Here is a 9,640-nt window from a genome sequence, read left to right on the forward strand (position 1 = left end):
TCCCATTGGTTTTAATTTTTACTTTCAACTTCACTAATGTGAAAATATGTTTAATGGGCATGTAAATGTAAATCCTATATCAAATTGTGTGCCGTCTTGGGGAGGGTGGAGGTGAGGAAGGGGGAGAAAAATTTTCAACTCAAAAGCATATGGAAGTGATTGTTGATAAAACAAAATAAATTAATAAAATTTTTTAAAAACAGCATTTGGTTCTTTTCCTTTTTCTCTAATTATCTTTAGAAAGAGATCAAGTAGTGGTATTGTTGGGCCAAAGGGTATGGGTAGTTTAATTGGGCACAATTCCAGGTAGCTCTCCACAATGGTAGAATCAGTTCAAATTTCCACTAACAATGCATTAGTGTCCCAGTTTTTCCACATCCCTGCCAACTTTTGTCACTATCCCCTTTGGTCATCTGGTAGTGTAAAATGATATCTCAAGATTGTTTTAATTTGCATTTATCTAATCAATAATGATTCTGAGCATTCTTTCATATGACTATAAATTTTGATTTCATCTTTAGAAAATTTCCTGTTCATGTCCTTTGACAATTTATTAATTGGGGAATGACTTGTATTCTTGTAAATTTGGCAAAGTTCTTTATATATTTGAGATATGAGACCCATATCTGATAAACTGTCTATGAAAATTTTTCCCAACATTCTGCTTTCCTTCAGATGTTGGCTACATTGATTTTATCTGGAAAAAAAACTGTTTTAATGCAATGTAATCAAAATTATCCATTTTACACCTAAATTTGCACTCTATCTCTTGTTTATTCATAAATTGTTCACCTATCCATAAGTCTGATAAGTAATATGTTCTACAATTTTCTAATTTTTTTTGTAAAATCTCTATGTATAGGCCATTATCCATTTTGAACTTATCTTCAAAAACAGTGTAAGATATTGGTCAATACCCAGTTTCTGCCATATTGTTTTAAAATTTTCCCAACAATTTTTGCCAAATGATGATTTCTTACACCAAAATCTTAAGTCTTTACACTTGTCAAACACAAGGTTATTACATTTATTTTCTGCTATAAATTGTATTTCTTGTTTATTCCTTTCTATTTCTCAGCTAGTAATAGATAATGTTTGAGAAGTACTGCTTTATAATATAGTTTAAGATCTTGTAATGCTAAACCCTTTCCTTTACATTTTTTATTGTTTCCTTTCACATTCTTGACTTATTATTTGTCCACATGTATTTTGTTATTATTTTTCTAATTAACAAAAAAATGGTAATTTATTTGGCATATCATTGAATATATGTAAGTTTGTGTAAAAATTATCATTTTTCATTATACTGACCCTGACTGCCTTTGAACAATTTGTATTTCTCCAATTATTTAAATCTGATTCTATTTGCATGAAAAGTTTTTTCATCATTTTGTTTATATAGATACTGGGTTTGCTTTGGCAGGTGTACTTCTGAGGATTTTTACTGTTTCGAGTTATTATCAATTGGGTATTTTTACTAACTCTTCTTGCAGAGTTTTGTTTGTAACATATAGAATGCTGAAGATTTTTGTGGATTTACTTTATATCCTGCTACTTTGCTAAAATTATTCACTGTTTTAACTAACTTTTGAGTCTTTGGGATTTTCCAAGTATATCATTATATCACCTGCAAAATCAGATAGTTTTATGGCCTCGTTCCCTATTCAGATTCCTTTTGTTTCTTTTTCTTCTCTTATTGCTATTGCTAGGATTTCCAATACAGTAGTGAATAATATTGGTGACAGTGGGTATCCTTGTTTCACATCTGATCTGACTGGGAAGGCTTCTAGCTTACCCCATTATGAGTAATGCTTGCTGATGGTTTTAGAGAAATACTTTTATCAATTTAAGGAAGAATCCATTCATATAAACATTTTCGAGTGTTTTTATAAAAATGAGTATTGAACTTTATCAAAAGCTTTTTCCGCAGCTATTGATATATCACATTTTTACTTTTATTTTGATGTTATCAATTATGTTAATAGTTTTCCTTAGTTAAACCATCCCTGCACATCTGGTATAAATCCCACTTGATAATAATGTATAAACTTTGTGATATATTGTTGTAATTTTGACTAGTATTTTCTTTAGGATTTTTGCATCTACATTCATTAATGAAATTGGTCCACAATTTTCTTTTTCTGTTTTTAGGTGTCAGGTATCAGAGTCATATTTTTTTATCATAAAAGGATTCTGGCAGAATCTTTTCTTTATTTATTATTTCAACTAACTTATTTAATATTGTAATTAGTGGGTCTTTAAATGTTTGGTAGAGTTCACTTGTAAATCCATGTAGTTCTGGTAACTTTCTCTTCAGAATCTAATTTATGGCCTATTAAATTTCTTTTTTCTTAAATAGACCTGTTTAGATAGTCAAGTTTCTCTTTTGCTAAACAAGGCAATTTTTTAAAACTATTTTCCCATTTCACTTAAATTGTTAAATGTGTTGGCATATAATTAGTCAAAATAACACCTTGTAATTACTTTAATTTTATCTTCAGTGGTGTATTTTTTTTAGTGGTGTATTTTTAGTGGTACATTTACCCTTTATGTTTTTGATGTTATTGATTAAGTTTCATTCTCTCTTTTTACAATAAAATTAACCAATTGTAGCTCTATTTTATATAGAGTTTTGCATACAACAACCCCTAGTTTTATTCATTAATTCCATGGTTTTTGTACTCTCATTTTGAAAACCTAACCTTTGATTTTTAGAATTTCAACTTTAGTGTTTGGTTGGGTATTTTCTATTTGTTCATTTTCTAGTTTGTTTTTTTTTTTAATTTCATACCCAATTCATTAGTCTGCTCTTTCTCTGTTTTACTGATGTAAGTATTTAGCGATATACTTTTTCCTCTAACCACTGCTTTTCCTGTATTTCGTATGTTTTGATATGGTGTCTCATTATTGTCATCCTCTTTAATGAAATCATTGATTGTTTCTCTGATTTGTTCTTTAACCCATTCACTTTTGAAGGTTAGGTTGTTTAATCTCCATTTAGCTTTTTTTTTCTTTAGGCAATTGGGATTAAGTGACTTGCATAGGGTCACACAGCTAGTAAGTGTCAAGTGTTTGGTCAGAGGCTGGATTTGAACTCAGGTACTCCTGACTTCAGGGTGGGTCCTCTATCCACTGTGCCACCTTGCTGCCCCTCCAACTAGTTTTAAATCTATGTTTACTTGGCCCCTTAATAATATAATTTTATTGCATTATAATCTGAAAATGATTATTTTAATATTTCTGCTTTTCCTTTTAACTATAGTATTTCACATACTAACATATGGTAGATCTTTGCAAATGTACCATGCACTGCTGAGAAAAAAGATGTATTCCTTTCTATTTACATTCAATTCCTTTCTATTTACATTCAATTCTCTCCAGATTTATATCACATCTAGCTTATCTGAAATTCTATTCACTTCCTTAACTGCTTCACACTTATTTTTTGGTTAGATTTATGTAGTTCTGAGAGGGGAAGACTAAAGCCCCCTACTATTATAGTACTACAGTACTACTATCTATCTCTACATGGAATTCATTTAACTTTTTTTGAGGGGGGCGATTCTGGTTAAGTGACTTGCCCATGGTCACATAGTGTCAAGTGTTTGGTCTGAGGCTGGATTTGAACTCAGGTTCTCCTGACATCAGGTTCGTAGCTCTATTCACTGCACTGTCTACCTGCCCCTTTAACTTTTTTTTGGAAAATTTAGATGATATCATATTTGCATATACATTCGTAATTGATACTGCTTCTTTGTCAATGGTTGCTGTTCATTCTGGAAGAGAGCCAATGTCATCAGAAAGGTGGTGTCTTTGCTTGCAAATGAACTGGATTTAAATGAGGTAGGGATGTGCAAAGTCATCACCCTCACTGTCTTCTCCAGAGTCATCTCAGTCCAGTGGCAAGACATAGGTCAGGATGACTGGAGATGGCCCTGGATGCAGTGGGAGACCTAGGCGTTTTTTATAGGCATTTATGAAATTGAAGTTCTGGTTCTTATCAGATCATCTGCCTCTTGGGTCTCCAAAGAAATCATGGGAGGAGTAGGGGAGGGTTTCTACATTTTTCTTTCATTTAGGTGTGGAAACCAGTCCTCAAACTGAGGAGTCTACTCTCAAATTAATCATTTCCTTGGACACCAATTTGAAAGAATTTTAGGATTGTGGCAGCAGTTTAGAGAAGAAGTAAAGCAACTGAGAGAGTCATTGCAGAAATAAAAAATCCTTATGAAAATCCAGTGAAGAGATAGCAGATGAATGTATTAAATTTGATAAAAGTTTTACTTGAGAGCCATTCCTCTATGTCTGAAAGAAAATCTCCATAGGAAACATTTCAGACACTAGTCCAAATGTTGTTCAGTCCTTTCAGTTGTGTCTGACTCTTACCTATCATCAGGATGTAGTTACCCTATTTATCTCTTTTAATTAAATCTATTTTAGCCATACCTTTGTCTGTGATGATAATTGCTACCCCTGCCTTTTTACATCACCTACAGTATAATAAATTCTACTCCAACCATCCATTTAAACTGTATGTGTATCTCTCATTCTTAAACATGTTTCTTATAAACAATGTATTGTTGGATTCTGACTTTTAATCCTTACTGCTGTTTCCATTTTACAGGTGAGTTCATCCCATTCACATTCAAAGTCATAGTTACTATTTGTGAATATGCCTCCATTTTATTTTTACTCATTGTCCTTCCTAGCTTCTCTTTTTACCCTATCCCTGTAAACTTACCTTCTTCCCCTTATCTTCTTATTCCTTATTTTACCCACCCCTCTAAAAGTCTCTCCCTTCTTTTCTCCCCCAACCTCCTAATCTTAATCTATACACCCTTATAAAAGTCCCTCTCCACCCTATTCCCCTAGTTTTTTCTGCCTCTGTAGAATTTCAAGTCTTCTAAACTACTCCAGATGTATATTTTATTTCCTCTTCAACCCAGATGAGAGTAAGTTTCCAACATTACCATCCCTCCACCTCCATCCACTTTTCTATTACTTCTTTCTTTCATGCCCCCTTTTTATGAGAAAAAAGCTCCTTTTTACCTTTTCCTACCCAGTTTTGTCTTTTAGAATCACCCCATCATACACAAATCAGCCACTACCATGCTTTCAAACTACCTTAGCAATGATGACAGTTTTAAGAATACTGATAACATTTTCATATATCATAGGCAAACCATTCAACCTTAGTAATTGGCCTTTTAATTAGTCTTCAATGATTTCCTTATATTTCTTCTTGATCTTTTATACTGAATTTTCCAATGAGTTCTGATCTTTTTCATGTAAATACCTGAAAATCTTTCAGTTCATCAAATGTACCCCCCATGTTATCCAGGGTTATACTGAACTTTTCTAGGTAAGTTATATTTGGATGCAATCTCAGTTCCTTTGTCCTTTGAAATATAAGCTTTCAAGACCTACAATCTTCTAGTGTAAAAGGTGCAAGGTATTGTGTAATCTTGTTTCCACACGATATGTAAGGTTTCTTTTTCTTCTTCTTTGCAATATTTTCTCCTTAGCCTTCAATTTTGAACCTTGGCTATGACATTTCTATAAGTTTTCTTCCTGGGATCTCTTTCAGGTATTGAATAGTAGATTTTTTCTATTTCTACTTTAGTCTCTTGTTTTAGAATTTTATGGCAATTTTCCTTAATCATTTCTTGCAATATTGTTTCCAGATTGCTTTTTTTCATCATAACTTTCAAGAAGTCCAAGAATTCTTATATTGTCTCTCCTTGATTTGTTCTCCAGATCCATTGTTTTTCTAATGAGATTTTTCAGATTTTCTTCTATTTTTTCTAGTTTTATTATTTCTTTATCTCAACATCATTTGATTTTACTTGCCCCATTCTAGTTTTCAAGGGGTTATTTTCTTCCTAAAGATTTTGTATCTCTTTTTCCAATTAATTGGCTTTCTTTTCATACTTTTCTGGAATTACTTTTATTTTTTCCTATTTTTTTCTCATTGTCTGTTTAAATTTTAATTCCTATTCAAGTTTTTCTAAGAGTTATTTGAGCTTCTGACCATTTGACATTACTCTTTGATGTATGAGTGGCTTTATTTATTTCACTCTTTTCCTCTGAATATGAACCCAAATCTTCTTTGACATCAAAGTAGCCATCTATGGTTGGGTTCATTTTCCTTTGCTTACTCATTTTTATTTTTAATTTGACTTATTTTATTTTTGGCAGCTTAGTATTTTTATAATGAAGTTTCTGTCCCGAATGGTGGGCAATATTGCCATAGGCCTCAGGTCCTCCTTAACTGTTGTTTTCCTAATTCTGTCTAGGGGCTCAGTCTCAGGGAGTCCTCCTCTCCTAAGCCACATTTAGGGCCTGAACCATCAGATTCCCAAAATGTTCTTGTTCCCAGGGGTACTTAACTCACCAGGTGTGTGCTCACTCTTCCTTCTTCATAGCCACATCCTAGGATCCCTTCTGGTAAGTACCACTAGGCTCAGCTTCTGGAAACAGCAGGTAGTGGTGGAGTTCCTTCCATCTTCTCCAAGTCAATTATCTGCTGTTCATTAGATGAAAACCTGTGAGACAAAAGTTTGGAGTGAAAGGTCCTGAAGCTGCAAGACGAAAGTTCCTGATGTGAATCCTTTGAGGCCAGAAATGAGGTGAAAGCCAAGGTGAAATTTCCTGTGACCTTGTCTGCCCCCTTTCCCCCAGCCTACTGTTGATCAGTGGAGATGACCTGGAGTTGTTTACACTTTACTCAGACCAAATCATAGCCCCTGGAGTCTTCTTTGAGGTCCTCTCAAGATGCCTTTACCTCCTTAATTTTGGTGCTCTACATTCATTTTGTGGTGATATTCTTGAGAATGAACACTTTCTTTTTTGCCACTGTTTGTATCTCCAGGACTTAGCACTGTGCTTGTTACATATAACGTATAATGTATAATAAAAGCTAGTAGGCCGACTATACAATCTCTACTTCTTACAGTATTTACAAGGTAGACCTCCCAGATAAAGCTCCTATGTGGATTTCTCTCAAGGCTCTCATTATCTCTCTTTTTACTGTGTTGAGGCCTCCATGCTACTCTGCTTGAAAGTCTTAGCTTCTAACAGATGGTGCCCAATACCCTCTCCACCCCTTTTTTTCCAAAAAGTTAGTTTTTCTTTTCTTTTTTATGTTCATGGGTTTTTTGTCTGTTTTTTACCTATACAACATTTGTTTTGCATGACTACACAAGTATAACCTATGTCAAATTACCTTCTTCATGGGGAGGGGCACTGAGGGAGGTAGAAAATTTGGAACTCAAATTATGAAAAAAGAATGTTAAAATTGTTTTTACATATAACTGGATAAAATAAAATATTAAAATTTTTAAAACCACATTAACAAAATCCCTATTTCTAAATCCTAGGAAGCATTTAAGTGATTGGAAGAGTGTTACCTCATCCATTTCAAATACTTTCCCCAGTGCTTGTACCAAAATTGGGAGGGAAGGGAATAAGTGATGAAAATAGACCCTACTATGTGCCAGGCACTGTGCTAAGTGCTTTACTAATAGTATGTCCTTTGATTCTCATGAATCATGAGTAGTAAATGGTATTATGACACCTATTGTATAGTTGAGGAAACTGAGGCAGAGAGGGTAAATATTTTCCCAGGCTTATGCTACTGGTATCTGAGGCTGAATTTGAACTCAGGTCTTTCTGACTGCAGGCCCAGCATTTCACCCCTGCCAACATAGCTGACAAAAGATATAGGGAAAAGTCTGTGTGGCATAGTGTTTGATTGCATTCAGTAATTAACATTCTTCCATGCTTCCATATCCATGGTAAAACAAGTTAATAATTGAATTCCATTTTATATTTCTTTACAATGCATATTAGTGCATGTCTTCTTAATTGCAAATAGGCCTTCTTCAAATCCAAAACAATAATGAAAAAAAGTGAAAAATGGAAAGAGAAATAGAAAAGTCAGAAGAGATACAGAGTGAAGTGAGCAAAACCAAGAGTACAATATGTGTAATAACGACAATAATTATTTGAAGGGGAATAAAACCAAAGATCTTCTCAGCTCACTTGGATGGTGACTAATGGGGTGGGGAAATGCTGCCCACCTCTTGGCAGAGAGAAGATTGGCTAGAGGTTCAGGAGACTTAAATTGACAGTCACAGCCCACGTGTTGTTGGCTAATTGTTTTTGGCTGAGTCTACTAACAGGTTGGGCTTTTATTGGGATGGGGATGTCAGTAAGTGATGAGAAGGATGCACAGAAAACAGAAGACAAGAAAGAAAAGAGCCTTAATTATGTATGTAAAAATGGAAGAACTGAAGGAAGTTCAATAACAGACCTCAACAGATATGGCAGTTTCATTATTGTTATATTATATATACTCTTTGCAAAAAACAAATTTTGATGATAGAAGTTTACTTTCCACGAAGTAGTTTTTATTCTCAAGAACGATAAAAATGAGCATCACCACACACAGTGTGGAACATAGAGGATTGATTACGAAACTGTGAATCTCTGTTTCCCACTGCTTGCTTTAAAAAACAGGGCATGTAATTCCTAACTAGCTTTACCTCTGAGCCAGGGTTCCAACCGAGATCTCCCAAGGACTTGATCCCCTGCTGGAGGTAGATCCCATGACTACTGAGGCAGTCTTTCTCCATGCTGTGAATACTCAAGAGGTAGTCAGGAGGGTCCCCTCACTCTACTCACTTCCACACTTTGGGGTAAAGTCAGCACACAATGTCTGAGAAAAAGAGTTCTGGGCCCCAAAGTCCTATTTTCTTTAAGGACTCCAAGTCCCAAGTTATCAAAGCATCTTGGCCCTGATGAGATATGAGGTACCTTGATGTCCTTTCCCCAGATCTAAGTTCCCCTCCCCTCTGCTACAGGGAGGATTATTTTAGTCAGGGAAGTCGCAGGGATGATGAATGGATTCAGAGAGCAGCAGATCCCAGGTCCTCACTTACCTCAGCTAGGTAGGTGGCACAGTGATTAAAAACCTGGGCATAGACTGAGGAAGATGAGTTCAAATTTAGCCTCAGATACTTATTAGCTGTGTAAAGGAAGGTCATTGAACCTCTCTTTTCCTCGGTTGCATCACCTCTAAAATGCAGAAATAACAGCAACTACCTCACAGGATTGTCATTTGGCTCAAGTGAGAAAATATTTATAAAATGTTTAATATTCTACCTAGTACATAGTGGGTATTTAATAAAGATTTACTCTCTTTTACTTCCTTAAGTATCTGGTCTGATTTATAAAGTCAAAACATGCCTTCTTAAAAGTCCAAGTTGGTAGAAAACATATTGATGCCATTCAATTGGGGAAGAGCTGAACAGAATTTAAACTATGAATGAAATGGTAGGTGATATGGCCATAAAAAATAAAGAATAGAAGGATTTAGATAAATGTACACAGAATAGAAAGAGAACTACCCCTTCTGCCTCTCATGTGAAGTTTTTCTTTTTGTGTCTTAAGAATTTCATTGTGGTCATGTTTTTACAATTATGCTCAGCTTGGCATAGTAAATCATCTTTGGTTGTAAACCTCTACACTTGGCCTTTTAAAACATTGTATTCCATGATCTTCACTCACTTATGATAGAAGCTACCAGGTCTTTTGAAATCTTGATTTTAGTATCATGATTCTTGAACTCCTTTCTCTA

The sequence above is a fragment of the Phascolarctos cinereus genome, unplaced genomic scaffold (assembly GCF_003287225.1).
Source record: "Phascolarctos cinereus isolate Bilbo 61053 unplaced genomic scaffold, phaCin_HiC Scaffold_726;HRSCAF=1367, whole genome shotgun sequence".
NCBI classification, from domain to species: Eukaryota; Metazoa; Chordata; class Mammalia; order Diprotodontia; family Phascolarctidae; genus Phascolarctos; species Phascolarctos cinereus.